General features: G+C 39.7%; 1 protein-coding gene across 7 annotated transcripts in view; it reads right to left on the bottom strand.

Moving 5' to 3' along the window:
- Positions 1-21,202, bottom strand: part of sorcs2 (sortilin-related VPS10 domain containing receptor 2) — a 207,868-nt gene that overhangs the window by 176,684 nt on the left and 9,982 nt on the right. The gene's annotated exons all lie outside the window — the stretch shown is intronic.

The raw sequence follows: 21,202 nt of genomic DNA, 5'->3' as shown, positions 1-21,202 counted from the left end.
CTCGCTTCTTAGAAGAGCCCCGGGGAGGAACGGAGGCGGCCGCCGCAGGACGCCCTCGGCGAGGAGCAGGCTGAGGCGCCGACGTGGATGGGGCAGGCGCAGGACGCTTCCGACGTGGCATGATCTGAGCGATGGCCTCAGTCTGCTTCTTGGCCGCGGAGAATTGCTGCGCAAACTCCTCGACCGTCTCGCCGAACAGGCCGGTCTGGGAAACCGGAGCATTCAGGAGCCGGGTTTTATCGGCGTCCTTCATGTCCGCCAGACACAGCCAGAGATGGCGTTCCTGGACTACCAGGGTAGACATCGCACGCCCGACGGCGCGTGCGGTGACCTTGGTCGCACGAAGCGCCAGATCCGTAGCCGCACGCAGTTCAGAGAACTCCGCCGAGTCGTGACCTCCCGCGTGCAGGTCCCTCAGAGCCTTAGCCTGGTGGACCTGCAGCAATGCCATGGCATGCAGGGCAGAGGCTGCCTCCCCACAAGCCTTGTAAGCAGCACCGGACAGCGCCGAAGACTGCTTACAGGCCCGTGAGGGGAGAGTAGGCTGGTCCCGCCAGGAGGAAGCGACACCGGCCGGACACAACTGCATCGCGACCGGCCGCTCCACTGACGGGATACCAGTGTACCCCTTGGCATGTCCACCCTCGAGAGAGGTGAGGGGTGAAGGCTGAAACGGTCGGTTCCGGGCGGAAAACGGGGTTTTCCACGACCGCGTCAGCTCTTCATGCACCTCGGGGAAGAAAGGCACCGGGGGCGAGGACTGAGAACCCCTGGCACCCCCGAAGAACGAATCATCGAGGCGGGACGGTTCAGGTGGGGGAGGTTTAGTCCACTCCAAGCCGACCGCTTCCGCCGCCCGAGCGAGCATGGCTGCCATCTCGGGGTCGAACACAGAAACCGCAACCTGGCCCGAAGGCGGGAGCGGATCCGGATCGACGTCCGAGGCTGACAACCCCCCTTCCGATGTTACGGTGGACATCGCGTCGGGTGGAGGCTCGACAGAGCGCGAGGACACCGTAGAACACGGGCCACTCGTCTCCATCGGGACCTCCGCTGGCAACGGATCAGGGCGCTGGGAGCTGCTGGACGAACCAGCAGACCGACCCAGCACCGTTATACGGAGATCATCCTTCGCAAGCCTAGTAACTGCGCTCTTAGCAGTACCAGGCTTGGAAGGCGGGGGCCGTTCCCGGAGAAACGACACCCGTCTCCGCAAATCCGCCATAGTCATGCCCTCGCAGATGGAGCAGGAACTATCACGCAACGCTGCCTCTGCGTGCTGGAGCCCCAGACACGAAACACAGCGCTCGTGGCCATCCCGGGGAGCGATGAACACACCGCATCCAGAAACGGAGCACGGGCGGAATGCCATCTTTAAAAAGACGCACCCAACCGTGACACGAATGAGTGGCTGTCTTTAAAAAGACACAAAGCTCAAACGTGCTGCTCTTTTAGGGAAATCACTCTTTTGTGCGAGCTGGTGAAACACACAGGGAGAGGCAAACGCACTCACTCGAACTCAAGTCCTAAATTAAAGAGACAGAGAGAGAGAGAGAAGGGTGGAGAAACACTGCGAGCCTCCGCTGAGGTGTCTTTGCCCAACCAACTTCAGCAAGCTGAGATTTTTCTTTTCCCTCTTTAGAGACAGGATCTACGAAGATCAGTTTAAACAGCTTCTCGAGAGCAGATGTCTGCCGGCTTCGAAGCAATAAAAGCTAATTTGGTATTGTGCACCTGCGGCTTATATACGCACCTGGCGGGGCGGCGCCGGCATTATGCAAATACCTGCATGCCAAGTTCATTGGCGTTTTTATAGTTTCTCGAAGTAGATAGGTCACCCGCGGAGCGGTTCCCAATTCGTCGGTCACGACGTGACGTCGTAGTGACCGACTGAAAGGGAACTAGAATATCTGACTGTTACATTGGCTATGTTTACATGCACAAGAGTTTGTCAATCCGATTGAATTTAATCCGATTGCAGGTTACGATAATACAGTTTACATGCATCCTAAACATTGCAATCTGATTAAGATGTTTGTTTACATGTACATTCTATATAATCAGAACCAAACTTCTGCACAAACGCATCACCAGGGTTGCCAGATTTCAAAACCAGCCCAATGGTCATTCAAAACTAGCCCAAAAGCATTCAAAAGACTATTCATAGCCCCAAATACCAATAACTAATCAATGAAAACCTTCAATCTTTAACCCACGGAAACAGTTTAAAAGTAGCCCAAATCCGAAGTCTGCCAAAAAGCAGAGGACTTGGCAACGCAGCGCACAGCACCTCTCGTCGAGTTCATGCTTTATCTCTGGATAAATGTACAAAGTCAAAGTTCAGTTGGAGAAAGTTGTTCTTAAATAGTTTCCAGATATAGACAAAGAAAACAAACTTTTCGAAAGGCACAACACTACAGTATTTTATTGCTATGTTATGAAAGTACAGATAAACGCTGCAGAATGTACAGCATGTGACCCCATTACCTTAATAATGCAGGTTGACATTGCCTTGCTCTTGCATGTTTCTGTGACGAGATTCATGTAATACGTAAATATGAGGTAAATATAAAACGTGAGCACAAATGATCTGCGCATATGCACAGGGTATTTTTGCATCCGATTGGGAAAATATTATGATTCACGCGTTTACTTTTGTACTTACCGAGCCCCTAAGGTGACATTGGAGTAAAAAATCTGAAGTTTAGTTTCATGTGCTCACGTGAAACTTTCATGTGCTCACGCGAAACCTTCTTGTGCAGAATTATTTTTAAGTTTAGTTTTGCGTGCTCACGTGAAACTATCGCGTGCGAACGTAATGCGAAAGTTTCACGTGCGCAGGTAATGCGAAAGTTTCACGTGCGCACGCAATAGTTTAACGTGTGCGCGTGAAAGTTTCACGTGAGCATGCAAAACTAAACACAGTAGTTTCATGTGCGCACAGGATAGTTTTATCTGCAAACGCAAAAGTTTCACGTGAGCACGCGATAGTTTCACGTGAGCACTCGATAGTTTCACGTGCACACGCAAAATTAAACTTTATTTAATTTTTGCTCCATGTCCCCTTAGGGGCTCTCCTGATGATTAAATAAAAGATCGGACTACACCACCCCTTTCAATACGATCAAAATTTGCATCTGATCGACCTCAATTGTATTGATTAAGGTGTTAAAATAAAACCTTTCCAATGCAACTGAGCCATCAATACGATTACGGATTATTTGTTTGCATTTAAACTTACCTATTGAAACCTGTATTTCTATACTGCTAAAGGAAAAGCTAAATTTCTGGAAAAATATACTTTTTCACTTATTTACATTTAATATATGGATTAGTCAGAAGCGAGACTGAAAGTCCTGATGGACTCTTGAGCAATGAGCATAACAAGGCAGTTTTTCTGCAAAAGACCCATATGGAACTGTGTGTGGGATGAGTGTCATATGAACATGCAGGTGTTCTCATTTACATTAGATTTATGCATCAGTTAGAAGCTTGTATCCAAAGTGACTAACAGTGCATCTATCCTATACACTACTTTCAGTATGTGTGTTTCCCCCAGAATCAAACCCACAAGCTTTTGCACTGCTAACACATAGCACTCCTAATTGAGCTACAGGAACACCTCCAAAAAAGAGGCACCTCTGGGAACCGCAAACCTAGAAAACATTCATATGCCTTCGCTTTCTAAACACTGAAGTCTTTATAAGGAAAAAATACTTTTTTTTAATAAAATGTGCTGACCCATGACTAATGAGATGAGATACTGGGCTGTGGTCCATCTCCTACTTGACATTTAGCAGACGGATCACAGCCCCATAAAGAAAAAATAAATGTGCCATGGGTCAACAAAGCTGACAAAAACAGTAAGATATTCCTTGATCATATAGTTGGCAATTGCAGTGCAGCTAATACAGTCCGTTATCAGAAGAGTGAAACTCTCTTGAAATGTTTAATTAATAGTTTGTTTCTGGTGAGATTTGATTTTACTTTCAGGCTTTATGTCATAACCTGCGGCTAAGCACCCCGTTTCTTGGTAGCTCTAAAACAGGATCTGACACTTGCTGCTGGGTACAGCTCAGTCACCAGTGTAACATCAAGGAACACGCTGTTAGAATAAAGCTGCCTCCAGGAATCCCTGTCTGAGAAACAGAACTGATGTCTACCTGAAATTACACAGATTTACACATTATTGGGTGGTTTCCCGGACAGGGATTAGCTTAAGACAGGACTAGGCCTTAGTTAAATTAGTATATTTAAGGGGAACAATGAATGAACAACAACTAAAGGCACAAAGGTCTTTAGAATCTATTTGACTAATATAGGGGCAGATTTACTAAAAGCTTGCGCCAGCGCAAACCATCATTTTGTTGTTAAATAACTACTGTCGGGATTTGCTAAAGACCCGCAGTGGATCATTAGCGCTGAAAAGGTGTGGTCTAGTTATTTTTGTAACTGACCTTATTGCATATGCATTTCTCAGAATTTCCCTTTCAGACAAAATTTATGGGAGGAGATTATTTAAATGATTCACGCAACGTGATTTACTTATGTTTGCGCGTGTGATATTACTGATATTTGCGCCATTATTTTTCCCCCAAAAAAGCATGTCTTAACCCTTTAACTAGCACACCCCTTTTTTGAGTGGGGGGTGAAAAGGTGACGTACACCTTCAAATTATTATAACTCTGGCAATATTTGGTCTAGAAGCCTATTTTTCGTCTTGTTTAAAAGAAGACACTTTAAAGTGTTTTATTGAAGTGTCTGGAGGAGAAAATATAAAAAAGTGTTACAGCAGTTTAAATTAATTTTAATAAATAAAAATAATGCAATATGGTATATGGGAAAATATGAAGAGATTGGTTCCAAAACGCAATAAATCCATTTTGACAAATTTCGGTAAAAACGTGTTTACCAAGAAAGTAACAAGATGAAAACCACTATTTTCTGTTACAAACTTTCACATAGCATCTTTAGGTTATAAAAACATAAAAAAATCAAATCCATAACTTGATTTTCAAAGATATAAAAACACATTATTTTTTCCACAAAATGCAATAAATCCATGACAAGTTTTTTTTCCAAAATTCTATAAATCTATTCAATCAATGTATAAATGTGCATTCATTTTGCCATTTAATATTCATTTAGTTGAACAGTTGTACACACGGATTAAAAAAAGAAACATTAATGGCATTAATCAAAACACTTACTTTGTCATTTTAGGTACACTGCCATTGCTGCGCGGTTATACTTGACGTCGTCGCTTAACATTTTATACAGCGATCAGCTGTGATTCTCGTTGAATTTGAGTAAAATTATGGAAAGTTTTTCATATGATTCATATGAGCTGTCAGGAGAACAAGCGATCGTCTCGACATTGCGTGGAATGGTGCACTGTAATGTTTTGGAGCGGATTTATTGCATTCTGTAGAAAAGGAGGAGTGGCGTTTATTGCGTTTTGGGAAAAAAGGGAGAAAAGATGACAGAATAACACGGCGGATATTGGATTTGGGTAAAATTAAGAATTTAATTTTAAATACTGACCTGATATAATACTGATTTTGGCAGGAACTCGGTTGTTTCAAAAATGGCGTTTACTGCGTTTTGGAACCAAACTCTTCATATACTTTATCATTTGTGCTGATCTTAGTAGATTGTTTTGGTCATTGTGGAAATCACCTGGTGTGCCTGTGTTATTTAATTGGCGCATTTTAGTAAATAACCCGCAGATATTCCACTCCCACCTGCGTTTTTTTGGAATTGCACTCTCATGCTAATGTGCTCCGTTTAGTAAATCTGGCCCTTAGTTATTAAGACTAATTAAGACTAATTTTAGACTAATTAAAATATTTATTTAAAGACCATGTGATAAAGAGGTCAAGTTTAATACTGTATATCATCCCCAGTCCTTAAATTCAACATAAATATTCAACATAGAATGTTGTTATGGTAGTAACCCAGTAAGCAATAGACATAATCTCACTGTCTAGGTTACCTATAGACCTGATAGTCTATGAGTAACCCACTTTTAGGCAAAATAAACCTAAATTGTTACAGTACATGTAATTTTTGCCTAAATAACTTTGAGATGTATGATATTCCATCATGTCAGCAAAGTCAACGATGATTACAAGGTGTTTGGTTTTATTTATTTATTTATTTAATTTCATTTATTGTTGGGCTACGGTTAGAAGTCTATAAAATGTTCACAGACAGCCCAAAATTTTGCCTTGTTTTAGTCTAGACATCTGTCTTTTAAATGCAAAATTGCTTGCAGGAATTGGAGTGGAAATTAATCTAAGAATGAACAAAAAGGAAAATGTCTATCAAATTATTATTATTGTTTATTTTTTATTAGACCTTACAAAGGCATTCTGCTAAAAACTAAAACCATGCAAACTTGAAAGTTATTTATGGGCCATTAACACTTTTGATTATAGCTAATAGAGAGACAAAGAGGGAGAGAGATTGCTTGGAATCTAAAACACTTTTGTATTTGTCTGACCTTATTCTCATTGCTCTCTGTCAAAGGTGACATTCATAGCACTAATCAACAGTCGCCTTATCTATTATAGCCAGATGCCACATGGCACACGTGTGTGTTGGGGGTTTAATCCTCAATCATATGAGAAGACACTCGGAGAGAGGGGGAGAGGGAGAGAATGTCCTAGTGTGGCAGATTTTTAAAGCAGATTATCAGCAGGACTTTTTAACATTTACTGTGTTAGATGGTACAGTTTACGGCTGCCCATTCAGCAGCTTTCCTATTAGATTTCAGGTTTAATAATAACTGGCAGTTTGCTTGTCAATCCATTCCACTGCATATTTATTTGATTCAGTCCAGCTTTCATTTATTAGTTACACATTTCTGCTCCATTTACATTTAAAAAAGAAGCCTTTAATGCGATGAATTGTGTATCTGTAGGTAGGACTCAAACCTAGGAATCACTTCACCACTCACTTTTTATATAATCACTTTTTCTACAGACAACATAAGACTTTAATACATTACTACAGGTGTTTAACATTGTAGTTCCTGTATGCTGCATGCTTGTTTTGGGGTTATGGGGTCCTGGTGGCTGGGGAAAGTTTAAATGCTTCTTCAACATGAACTTGGTTTCAGGTTTTTCTTAAGGAAATGATTTACCGGCTGTTCATTAGGTCCATACAACTGATTGTATGGCCCCACTAGGGGCACTGAGTAATTAAGCTCGAGTGACAGTAATGAAGTGTGTTATTGGGCTTTAAATAGCTCAGTGACACTGAGGAAAGACTGTAATTTAACCAAAACTGACCCTAATCATAACCAACTAATCCAATCTCCCCTGGCACATAAACATACAAGCGCACATCCTCAAACTGATGTGACAGTAGATTTGCAGGATGCAGTGATTTGCTTTGTGGACATAACAAACACACACATACACCACACTTTCCTACACCTACTGTACGTTAATGATGAACAGCTGCTTTTAAGGATTTCAATTACAGCACAAAGCATCTGACAGTTTTAATGGCCATAATGATATTAAATATACACAAAGGACAGATCATTCGATGTCTAGAATTGGTCTACCTCTGCCTTGCAGACTTCCTGTGTCTTTCACATCACCATGCAATCATAAAGACAACCAATCAGAATTCAGCTCAACCCTGAATGCCATCCAGCACGACAGGATCTGACGAGAACAATATTCTTATTCTTGTATTTCTGATGTCTGAAGCTTACACCATTGAGCTTCTAAATGCAATGCACAAAAGAAAGACACAATGATGGTTCAAGGTTTGGCTGATTTGCATGTAGAGTTACCTTCTGATACCATGCTGTCAAAAATGATCTTTCTTTATATTGTCTGAAAATGTACAAAACTGTACCTCGTCTGTAGCTGAGGTGGTACCCTAAGGTTCTGTTTTGAACCTTTAAAAGTATACAACAAAATACAATATTGTACCGTTTTTAAAGGTACAGTTAAATGAATTGTATCCCTAATATTTGTACAGAATTGGTCCTATACACAAAAGGTCCAAGTTATATTATTTTACCATAAAAGGTACAACATATAAATGTACAGAAAGGTACCTTTAAGGGTACCACCCCAGTGACAGAAAATGTACAGTTTTAAACCTTTTTTCTGACATTTTTTTGGCAGCCACTACAAAACAGCCATGATGTTTTATGTGCCATTTAAATATTGGATATCATTTTATATTTTCTTCTTACAAGTATCCGTCAACATTACAATATGCATTTGGCAGACGTTTTAAACCAAAGAGACTTATAGGGCATTTTTATCAGACTGTAAGAAGAAAGTATGTCACCCTGTAAAATGGATGGCATAAAAACAGTAACAATCTAAAATGTTTTTCAGTATTTGGCATCAGGTTGTCCACCTACATGCCAGTTGCTGAATTACATTCATTTTACTTCAAAAATAGAAACTTCTCAAAGCTTTTTCTGTTTATCAGTTTCTACATGTGAAGTCGTGTATGACGTCAAAGACTCAGCTATTCTTAGCCAGAGAGATTCACACTCCCATTCAAAGCCAACTGGAAAAGCTTTGTATTTTGAAAGTTTCCCTTTACAGACATGTTAATGTCATAGCAACTGCATCAGTGCTTTGTTTGCTTTTACTTTACAAAGTTATCATTTAAACCGATGTGTTTTTGGTGTGTTGTCATCTCATAACAACACGGTGGCTCATTATCACAAACATTTATGAATTCATTGTAAATGGAAAAGGTAGAGTGCATTCGGCAATTTGCCAAAGGTGTTACCGTTGAAAGGAATTACGTTCCCTAAAAGGGGCATTTAGCGTTTATTTGGCAAGACTAGATCAAAATTCCTGCTCTAACAGTCCTGGCAAACCACACTGACCCTTAACATGAGTGCTCACAATCCATTCCCCCTCTCTCATCAAGAGCAGTGCTCCATGAAACCTGAAAGGGTGCTGATGGAGTGTCCTCAGTTACCTGCCCAGGTGCTATCAACACAGGCCCGCTTCTGATGACCCTGGGGTCAGCCACACTAATTACGGTGCTACTGGGTTAGCTCATGGTTGTAAGCACACACTAAGCAGAGCCTATGAAGTGAGCCAAGCTGAGCAAACACATAAAAAGTAATATGCTAAAAGCTTAAAAGCACCAACTATATTCAACAAATTGTATTATTTTGTGCTTACTTTCCACTTGTTTTTGGAAGGCAGTCGCTGCAGTCAAAACATCTTGGCTTTTATAACTCTTTCACCTTGGTCTGACCCTAAGAGTTGACCTCTCTCCCCTCTAAAGAAATCCTACAGGATCATATATCAGTCCAAAACTATTTCTGCCGAACTTTGTGCTAAACATTCGACATTCACAAACAATAATTTGCATTTCATTTTTACATTTTTTACATGTTATACATTTGGCAGAAACTTTATCAAAAGCGGATTTAAGAGTTGCTTGTTTCTATGAGAGATCTAATTGTGTTTAGAATCAAACACATAGTTTTTAATCTGATGTAAACTATTTTTTTTAAACTAAAATTTGAATACACATTTGTATCTTCAGTGTTTGTGGCAAGCACTCTTTTTAAATACAATAATTGAGTATGTCATACTGTGAATACAGTCATGGCTTTAAGGGATTTCTGGCACCAAGTAAAAACGCACTTTAACTGTTAGTATAATTCTGCCGCTTGGTTAGATTGTCTTTCATATTGCTTTCGCATGAAGCGGCTCATTTCATTTCACTGCAGTGCAATTCATTCAAAGTTAAACTGACCAGACATTCAGTGACCTCATCACATCATTTTGAAATGCATTTAACAGTCTGGAAACAGGATACATTGCAAAAGTCCAAATTGTGCAAGATTGCGCTTTTGATTATCCATTCAATATTGACGTATTGCCAAGAAAACCGTTTAGTGCATTCCAGGAGTAAGAGCTTTGATTGGACACCACAGGTTAAGATCTCACCCTTTAATCTTGGCTTTGTGCCCATCCTTTAATGACATACACACTCTTGGAATCAGATAAATCCACTTCATCAATACCTCAACAAGTCTAGATACTGTAACATGTAGAGTGGAATGCTAGTGGTTCCTCTAGCATCATTATGGTAATACAGAACACATACTAATTTGAATGGGATGAGAGTCAAAGTGTTTAACCTGAAGCTTTCTGCTCATCAAAGGCTTGCAACTTAGTCATCACATGTAGGAAGAAACCCCAAGCGACAATATTTTTTTATTGCATTTCACAGAAAATCTTCCTAAATGTGTCCGTATAAAACATTTGTCTGGAGGGGGATTGGAGGAAGTTGCTTGATTTCTGATTTCGCTCAATGAGCCAATTAAACAGATGCAAATTAATTTGCAGGATGCTTCTAGGATGTGTTGCACAATTTGGAAACAAAATATCAGGGGTGGCACAGTGGCTCATTGGTTAGCATTGTTGCCTCACAGCAAAAAGGTCCCCGGTTCGAACAACGGCTAGGTCAGGTGCCTTTTTGTGGGGGGTTTGCATGTTCTCCTTGTGTCGGGGTGGGTTTACTCACTCTGTTTTCCTCCCACAGGGCAAAAACATGCAAGTTAGATGAATTAGGATATACCAAATTGCCCCCCAACCTGTGTATGGATTAACTAGTGGCGCTTTTCCATTGCATAGTACCCCACGGTTTAGTTTAGTTTGGGTCGGGTCAGCTCACCTCACTTTGGCGTGGTTAGCTTTTCCATCGAGTTTAGTATCACTTCGGAGTGGGAGGGATTATTGGCGTGTCGTTATATTTACGCTGCCTACTGCTGTGACATCATACACGTGAGAGCGTTGTTGTACATTCCCATACATTCATTTATTTCTCAGTCTTCCACAAAATTGGCCACCACAAATAAATGTTTGCACATCGCGTTTATAACTACCTCTGTCTCACATGACAGTTTCTGTTCAAACACCCGACACGTGGCGTCAGTCGACGGCGCTCCGCTGAGCCTCATTCAAGTTGCATTTAAGCATATATAATGCGGACGTGCACGTCGCGAATGTGCCGCCACAAACTGCAAGTCTGGAAAAAACTGTTATGGTGTCCCGGATTCTCAACCTGCGGATTTTTGTCATCGCTAAAAGGGTGTTTGGAAACTTTTAGCAGAACACAGATAACATCATGTTTGCTTGAGACAGCTTAAGCTAGCAGTAAGCTAAAGCTAATATTTACATTATAGCGATGACGTGACGATTCTCTCAGACCAATCAGTGATCTACAGTGTTTTCGCGTCACGTTTGGTATCAGCTCGGGTCGCTTGGAACCCCAACCGAGGTGGTACGAAAAAAAGTATCGGGTACTACGTACTGCACCCAATGGAAAAGCTCCCAAAAGTAAGCTGACCCGACCCAAACTAAACTAAACCTTGGGGTAGTACTATGCAATGGAAAAGCGCCATAGTATAGCCACAGATACTGGAATGGCATGAAAAATAAAGAAACCTAATATCTAGCGACAATTACAAAGAAAATGGGTTTCATTACAAATCTTAAACGACAGTAAGTAAGGTTTTAAGTGTTTTTAATCAAAATCAATTTCTTTATTCATAAATATGTCCTCGTTGGTGTCAAATGACCTCTGCCAATGATCTGACTTTTCTTTGGAAGCTTAGAATTTCTTCTCTCATATTGATAAACTATAGTAGCAGAGAGGGACAAAAAGCACTAGCCTACCAACGCATTTCCACAACGCATTTCATTCAGAACACGTGAACCAGCTGAAACGGACAAGGAGATCAGTGAGTACATAACGCCCACCGTAGTTGCAACACGCATTTGGAAAAGCGAGGCGCTAGATAGCACTACTCGTTTAAATGCAAAATACTATTTCACCCCTAGATGGGGGTAAATCCTACTTATTTTCCCTTTAAAAGAACAAGCAGCAATTTGGTCATGTGTTTAAATCACCAGTGTGCTAATGTGGCAGGGTAAACATGCAAACATGTTTGCTTAACACACTATAAAAATGAATGTGTTAAAAGCAACGCAATCAGTGTTATTTTTGGGACAACACACTAAATTAGACACATCTCTGTATTATTAATATTGGAAAAACACATTTTGTGTAACTCGTGTTATGTTTTATAACTTGTGTTGTCACTTTTATTTATTTTAACACAAAATCAACACAAAATGACACATAATGTGTTAAATAGCATAACACAAAAATGTGTCAAAAATTAACACATTCTTTTTTTTGAGTGCATAAATGCAAAGTTTATTATAACTGAATCTTATAACTGAATATTATATGGTTTCGCTAGATAAGACCCTTATGCCTCAGTTGGGATTTTTAATGCTGCATTTACACCAACCGCGGTAGAGGCGTGAAGCGCGAGTGATTTCAATGTTAAGTCAATGTGAAGACGCATTGACGCGCGTCAGGAGGTCCCGTGGCGCGGAAGAGGCATTCGGCGCGGAAGACACGTTTCCGCCTCATTCGCGCGTGAAGCTCGCGCCTGAGCGTTGTGCGCGGTATGCGCGAATTGTGCTTTTGTGCATTTTGCGGTTCACGCGAATTTGTGGCTGACGCCCGAGTTGAAAAATTAGAACTTTGACGGAATTTCGCGCCGCGTTAACCAATCAGGAGCCTGCCTGCTGCTGTGGTGGCAGCCCCCCCGGAGTCACTCCCTCAACCAAGGCTTGATATTGTCCGTGCGCAGTCACCCAGAGCTATACGACACAAGTTCTTATTTCTATAGAGGAGACAGGAATAAAAAGGACCTCACTTGGAAGAGTGTCAGTAAGGACTTTGGGCAACCTGTTAAGTTGTAAATACACATTTCACTTTTGAGTCAAGTGTTGTTATCGACCCGCGCCGTTTATTTTCCCCCATAGTAAGGTTACCAAATACAAACTGGTAACTCTCTCAATAAATGCACATTCAACATAAGTCATCCTACAAACAGACAACCGCATAGAACTTGCACCTCCCACAAGAAGCGGAGTTTGCCTCTGACGCGCGTCAAATGCTTGCTTTTTCCGGGTGTCTACTCCGCTCTACACGCGTGAATGCATCCAAATTGTTCAAGCGGCAAACCACGCGTGGTAGAAGCAATTTTGACGCCCGAAACGCGTTTGGTGTAAACTCAGCATAAGAAGCTGCATTGAAATTGCAATTTTAAACTGCATTGAAACTGTTAAAGGAACAGTATGTAGGATTGTGGACAAAACTGTTATTGCAATCCCAAAACTTGTGGATAAAACTGGTACTGCAATCACACAACTGGTGGACAATCCACAAAATGACAACATAAACATCAGTTGAGGGCTGGAACTGCACTTTTTAAATGACAATATCCTGGCCAGACCACTGTTGTCAGTGATATAAGTATTTGAGATAAAAATGATTTCCTAATGTCTAGTAAAATATCAGGGCCATTTTATGATTAATTGATATACATTTCTTACATACTGTTCCTTTAAATGTTGAGGTCCACTAAAGTCCACTATATGGAGAAAAATCCTGAAATGTTTCCTGAAAGTGGAGTAGTCATTTAACTAAAAATTTGAATGAACTGAAAGCAAAGTGTATCCACAAGAAAACACAAAAGAAAAGGCCAAAAGAAAAAAAAGTCTGAGAGATGAGATTGTATGATGTGCAGAGAGTGATTATTAATAATATAATAATACAATAATAATTAGAGATCGACCGATACTCATTTTTTCAAACCGATGCCGATAACAAATATTTGGAGGCTTATGTGCCCGATAACCGATATGCTGAACCGATTTTTATTTACTGTTATACTTCTGATTTTGACATAATTACTACAACACTACTGAACTGAACAAACCCTTATAATAATAATAATCATCATAATCCCTCTTTGCATACAAAGTCATAAATAGAGGGGTCTGAAAGAGTGAAGAATAATATTAATTTAATGAATAATGTAGAAACTATATTCCCAATACATGGACTATTCCAAACACCCCTATCATTTCGTCAGAAATGGACTGATCCAAAGTTCGCGCTGCGGTTTTCAGGTAACAGAGCGGGAGAGAGAGAAAAGTATAGCGGAGTTGGCTGCTTGTTATACATAGTTTATAGAGTAAAACAGGTGGATTAAGTGCCTTTTTTGGGATATAATATCGTTGTTTTGACCAGCAACCTGAGCCTTCAGCAATCCAACCAGTAGTTAGCAAAGATATTTTACAAATAATATCACTGACTGGAATACTACATTCAGGAAAGTAACAAACAAAAAGGCTTATATTTCATCAAATTTCTTAACTGGTAACGTTATTTGATTTCAGAATAATTAATATTTAGTTGTTTTAGCTTATGAAATGGCTGTAGACAGCGCTATTTATCTATGCATTTACTCGCGCATTAATTGTATTAAACTGTGACCGCTTGCGGAGGTAATAAATAATTAATTAATATCCACAGACATTTATTTAGATATTTTAGCAAAATAATGTTTATCTGGTAAATGTTAATAGGGTAAATCTTGTTAAAAGTGGTAGATGTGCTTTAGCCTCCGGTAAGTGATCAGCAATATGAACGTGATTTTATGATGCTAATGCAGGGGCGTGTCTAGAGGGGGGGCATGGGGTGGCACCGCCCCCCCTTGGAATATGATTGGCCCCCCCTGGTGCCCCCCCTCCAATCTCATTGGGCCAGCTAGATTTACTGTCAACCTGAAAATGCCCACCGCACCATTGGACCAGAGAGCTGTCAATCACTGTTTGATTTGAGACTCGCGCGAACGCGAAGACGAAGCGAGCAGAGTAGTTGCGCGTTTTTAAAACAGGAGGAAAGAGATACCATGACACCCACCACATCATTGGACCAGTTGTCAGACACCCACCACACCATTGGACCAGTTGTCAATCACTGTTTGATTTGAGACTCGCTCGAACGCGAAGGCGAAGCGAGCACAGTAGTTGCGCGTTTTTAAAACAGGAGGAAAAAGACACCACGACACCCACCGCACAATTGGACCAGTTGTCAATCACTGTTTGATTTGAGACTCGTGCAAACGAGAAGGAGGGCGCCCCGCCACAGACTCAACAGCCGCCACAGACTCAACACTGGCACAAATCAAAAAGATTTTCCATGATTACCATTTACATTTTATTTTACTATTTAAAACGGCTTCATGTGCTTTTGCAAGCGCTCAGCATCGCCTCTCTCTCTCTCTCGCGTGCACGCTTTCTCACTGCTGCGTGCGGAACCTCGACAGTGCCTCTCTAAAACTGAGTGAAGGAGTTAAAAGTTGGCGGTGTTTCCACCTGGGTTCCTCCGTTGTCTTTTCACGTAAAAGTTAACAGCCAACAGATGTTACTGACAGAGAATACGGTTGATCGAGTATTATGACTTAACGAAAGGTTAGTGTTTTCCCCCACACACACCAGTTCTCTGTGTACGAGCTCTCTCTCTCCCTCCCTATGGTGCGGTATGCGCGCGCACGCTTAACAGTATTCTCTGATATTTTTGAATTTGCGCTGAATTGCTATGCGCGATCTACAATAAAACTATCACTCGCATTTAAAATTAAAAGCGCTCATAAACACAATCAGATGAGAAGAGCAACCTTGCATGAGACACACAGGTAATCCGAAATCACCTCTTATCAGCTCTTCAATGTAAATTGTATCAGACAATGTCACATTTAAATTAGGATTTTAGCAGTATAAAGTAACAGCTGGTTGGATTAAACACGAGGTGTTATTGGATCGTGTTAGTCACTAGCTTAAACTCTTTCTTGTTGTCTGACAACAGAACAGATAATATGTAAAAAATAGCATTCAGTTGTGTTAAAATACAATATAGGCTAATAAACAATGAAAGTCAGATCAGACAGAGTAGAAAAACAAAATCCTGATATGTCAGAATGTTAACTAATACCAGCTACACGCAATGTACTTAAAGGAACAGTTCACTTAATTTAAATGGTCATATACATAAACTTGTTTCAAACCTGTATGAGTTTCTTTCTTCTGCTGAACAAAAAAAAGAAAAGAGTTAAGAATGTCTGTAACCAAAATCAGTTGATGGATCCCATTGACTTCATATGTAGGAACAAAATAACATGCAGTCAATGGGGTTCATCAACTTTCTGGCTACTAAGATTCTTCAAAATATTTTATTTTGTGTTCAGCAGAAGAAAAACTCATACAGGTGTGAAATAACTTTAGGATGAGTAAATTATGACAATTTATTTAAAGTGAACTATTCTGGAACAGAACTGTTGTTTAATCCATGCAAAATACAAAAAAATAATACCATCTATATTAGAGCACGTGGCATTGCACAAGAACCATGCTTAATATTTTCTAAACCAGTATTTATTTTCATTTGAATTTTTTGATTGGCCCCCCCTGACTGGTTCTTGGTCCCCCCTGTGCCCCCCCATTTATAAAATCCTGGAATCGCCCCTGTGCTAATGATAAGCATAAATAACAGAAAAACGAATTTAATTTAGCGTTTTTAATTCCACAAAGCATTAATTCATGGCTGTTTTATTCATGCAAAGCTACGTCGTTATTGGGACCGGATTTTATGGATCAGCCAGCGTGACTCTGTGAGTTCGTCTCTATTCTTGGACAAGCTGCATACATTGCTTTTAATATATCAACTTATTTAACATAACATACATTAATGCACAAATAAGCTGTGCTATAAATGCCTCATATGCAAAGTAAGTATACTCAAAGTCCTTTTAATAAAGTCGCGTCACTCCGCCGTCATATTTGCTGTGCACGCTGCTGCTGCTGTGAGCTCCTCTCCTCAGATGCGTCCAGCGCGCAATTCTCTTGTTTATCGGTCAATCCGATATTACAAAACAGATATCCGATCATCGGAAAATGCTCAAATATCGGGGAAAATATCGGAAAACAGATATATCGGTCGATCTCTAATAATAATACTTAACCCTCCAACACCACACATTGATTAGAAAATGTTCAGTGTTTTTGGGTCAGTTTCTATTCATCTCAACATGCTGTTGCAATAAATATTAGAGTTGGGAAGAAAAAAAATCTATATTTCAAAGTATTGCACTGTTTTGCACCACGCAGAGCATGTGTGTGAAAAGGCAGAAATATACTGTGACATTAGGTCACGGTACACTAAAATGAATTCTTTTTGTCCAAAAAAGATGAAACAATTAAGTGTGTACGTCACGTAAGACATATCATCGAATCAATGCTGATTCACAGTCCCTAGTAAATATGCAATGCAACAGTCCACAATCTAATGGTAAAAAAAATCCTAAGCATCTTATTACTGCATCAAATGAATACAAATTGCCATCAAAGAAACAAAGCAAATGCATGGGAATTTTCAAACAAAAGCCCACAAAGCAAATTAAAAAGTTAATTTAATTTAAGTTTAATAGGCATAGGGATTTAAACAAACAAGCACTTGTACACATTAGGTTTAGATATTCAACCTAACATTAGAGAAGTCACTATTCTTCCTAAAGAAAACACACGGTTATAGTTGAGTGTTGGCCTACAGTATGCGTCACCCTCCTCTATGACCAGCCTTGTCCCAAATCCAATGTGCGGTCAAGGGTCATGAGCTTGCACATCTGACTGTATCCGCGGTGGTGTGGTAAACTATTGGGAATTTGATTACATGAGCGCTCAGCTCCACTTAAGACTTGGAACATCGGTGTGATCATATGCTCAGGGTGAAGGAAGAGAGAAAGAGACTAAAAGAAGATTACAGCCAATTCTGTGCAGCAAAAGAGAGAGATTTACCATAAATTCCACTGCCTAAAGGAATCAAATGAGTGGAAATAAAGAATATCTCAGGATTTTTGTGGCTTTCCCCAGATTGCTGTAGCAAAATGAAGAGAGGGGGTTCAAAAGCACACTGTATAAGAAGGATGAAAGGAAAGAATGGTAAATAGGCGAATTGGAGGGAGAGGGTTCATGTGTGAGTAAAATTGAAAAACAGAATAGCTGGAGGGAAAGAGGTCTCAGTCATCTTTCCCAGACCAGAGAAAGACTGACTGAGGTCAAGATTCAATTAGAAAAGCACAAATCAAAAACATCCCAAAATATAAAAGTTGTGGATGGAAAGTAACAATTATTTTCATTGAAACATAAAAAGGAAAATGGATGAGAACGAGCTTAAACAAACCAAAGAAACAATAGAGAATTAAACACTTCAGCAAGTACATGAAAGAAAAATGAACAGGTGTGAATGAGAAACTGAATGATAAAAGAAAAGAAAGCGAGACTAAACAACTACAGAGAACAAGAGGAACAGAAAAATGTCTCCCTGTGCTGCTGCAGTGGAATCAGTCAGGCGAAGACAGCAATATAGAGAGCTGAGGGCTTTTGTCCGGCTTCTAGCAGAGGAGAATAGAAATCAGCCTTGAGCAGCACAAACAGCAGACAGCATTCTTGATACTCCGTTAAATGGATAATTTATAACAGTGTTCTTTGGCTAGCAACAAAATTGGTTGGGAGAATTTTTATGAAATATGTTTATTTTAATCTCATATTTACTGTATGATGGCTCTGCATTCATTTACATTATAATTCTGTAGTATGTCAGTGAGGTTTTCTTGTAAATGGCATTTTGATGGTGGCTAAAGCAAAACTCAATACTAAACACTGTAAATATTGAACAGCATGAGTGTAATAAAAGTGAATGGCATAGTATGATTTACATGCTAATAAAAATAATGTTAGGTCAGATAATAATGTCTAATCTTAAGAGGGCCCTAATAAAAATACAAGAAGCATAGTTGTAATACGTAAGCACACCGTAAATACCCACTTTACACCACGGGTGTGCATTATTTTCAAATAATTCAAAGGACCGGAGTCAGTTATTTCACTTATATCACGGTTACCACAGACATAGTCTCAGCCTCAGACATTACGCCCACTGTTGGCTAAACGTCTGATGTTTTTCGTACACTTTTCTGGAAACCCTGTGAGAATGTCGAAGTTGTTTTGATATATATACCGGATTTCCATGAGATTAGTTTCGGTCCCTGGAAAACAAAGCTGACGTTCCATTGAGGAAGAGAATCAGTCGTGTTCACGTGGATAATATAATGACCAGTTATCATGATCAGCTAAACATTGGTTTCTAAAAAAATATGCAAAGTTAGCGGTATAGACTCTCTAAAAGACGTCCAAGAGTTTTGCTTGAGGTAGTTAGTGTAGTGGAGTCAAAAAGTTTTAGTTCTCCTGAATTGCTTGTAGGTGTTACAGAGTGAAGAGATATGCTTCAAACAGACGTTTAACGGGAGCGTCTCATTGGTGTGGCTGTGGATGAAGTGCACAACGTTGTTCTATGGTGAGTAATGTTGTTTATTTAAATGCTATGCGGTTGCGGCTGGTTATTTCAATAACTGACTTGTTGCAAGCCGGCTCGTTATTGTGGGAAGTCCGAAACGTGACGCTAGATGAAACAAACTGTGATTGGTTGTTTGACATGTTGGTCAAATAGCTTGTGGGCGGGCTTTGTCCAGAAAAAGCAGCGAAAAACACCAGACCTTCAGTATTGAAGGTCTGGCAATGCGAGACTACCACAGACATTGCTCTGGTGGTTATTTTAAGACATTTGACAGGTCAGGTGTTCACTTAGTGAAAAATAATGCATACCAGGGAAACATTTCTCAACCAATCAGAATAAAGCAACAGGAACATGGTTTAATAAGGGACAATAATACACAATTTCATTATTAGTTATGTCTATAGACGGTTTCATCGGACACACATGTGGTGACATTCTGGTCAGAACTTTACTTCCGGTTTCTGTTTTTTTATGGTCTGACTAGCTGCTAAATTGAACTCTTCAACAAAAGCCTTGTTGAAAATGACAAATGTTTTGGTTTTCTTGGTAATCTATGTGTTGTTTATTATGCTTGTTATATAAATAAACAACTTTTAAAGGACTTTGTTGTTATTTAATCTTAGCAGAGTTTACCGTAAGTTATGTGTTGACCACAAAGCCGCGTGTTTATGTTGTTACTGCTGAAACCGTCTATAATTAAGAATAATAAAATGTATCAATTTTGAACTTTTAAAAGGTTCATATTTTACAAACGAGAAACTGATGAGACCAAATGAATAACAGTAGTGGCTTACGGCACAACCATCATCATCATTATCATTAGTAGTAGTAGTAGTAGTAGTAGTAGTAGTAGTAGTAGTAGTAGTAGTAGTAGTATTTATGATGATGATAATGATAATAATGTTTCATTTCTATAGTGCTTTGCTCAAGGACGCTTTACAAGACAAGTTGTTATAATTGATCAAACATTTACAAATAAAGAGAACACAGAAATAGGCAGTAGAAATTTGCCATAGTCAAAGACATAAGGATTGTGCAAATGATCGTAAGAGTTCAAATAAATAAACACATACAGAAAGCAGAAGACTTAAGACCAAACTTATAAAGAGTAAAGAAGAAATACATTAGGACCAGTAGTACTAATAATATTTGTCTGAAAAGTAACATAATATTACAGAGGTCTTGCTGTGGCCACACAATAAAGCCTTCTTACAGATCATTCAGTTGTATTTCATTATCAGATAAGCCTCTTTTGTGTGTGTCCCGTTCACAGGTAAAACTGGTTCTCCTGTAAATGGCCCTGAAACACGCAGCTCCGTTTTATTGTTTGAAGTATCAAAGAGGGATAATCTCTCAAATATGAGTGGAAACAACTAGCAAACTATGAGATGACAACAAACACCAAATACATAAAGCAGATCATAAGCTCTGATCAATGTCTTATAAATGGAAAACATTTATTTACTACGTAAATTCCTTTCCATTTAAGCTTTAGAAACTTGGCATGTGTACATGACTAGTCTTCAGTGGTTGAACCTGACACATACTATAAACAGACATTTAACATCAATGTTCTTCATTCGGGATGCAAACAGAATAAATGCAAGGAAATTCAGTAAGGACACTAATAACTACTGTATTAAACAAGTTTGGTTATAACATGAGGGCAAAAAAATAAAGAATTTTCTTTTTTTGGTTAAACTATTCTCTTAAAAGAACAGTATTTGCAATGTACTTCTGAAATATCTGACAATTTACTGGTCAAACTAAATTTAAAAATGGATGGATATTTTTATCTCCTGAGTTTCGTTTCATGTCTGTCACACAGATAAATCTGTTTAAAGTGCATCACCATTTTGTACAAGAAGAGAAAAAGGCCTGAGCTATAAAACTGTCGGAGGGACTTTAATTT

Source organism: Paramisgurnus dabryanus, chromosome 2, assembly GCF_030506205.2.
Source record: "Paramisgurnus dabryanus chromosome 2, PD_genome_1.1, whole genome shotgun sequence".
NCBI lineage: Eukaryota > Metazoa > Chordata > Actinopteri > Cypriniformes > Cobitidae > Paramisgurnus > Paramisgurnus dabryanus.
The sequence above is the reverse complement of the archived record's forward strand: the minus strand, read 5'-3'. Positions and strand labels throughout refer to the sequence as shown.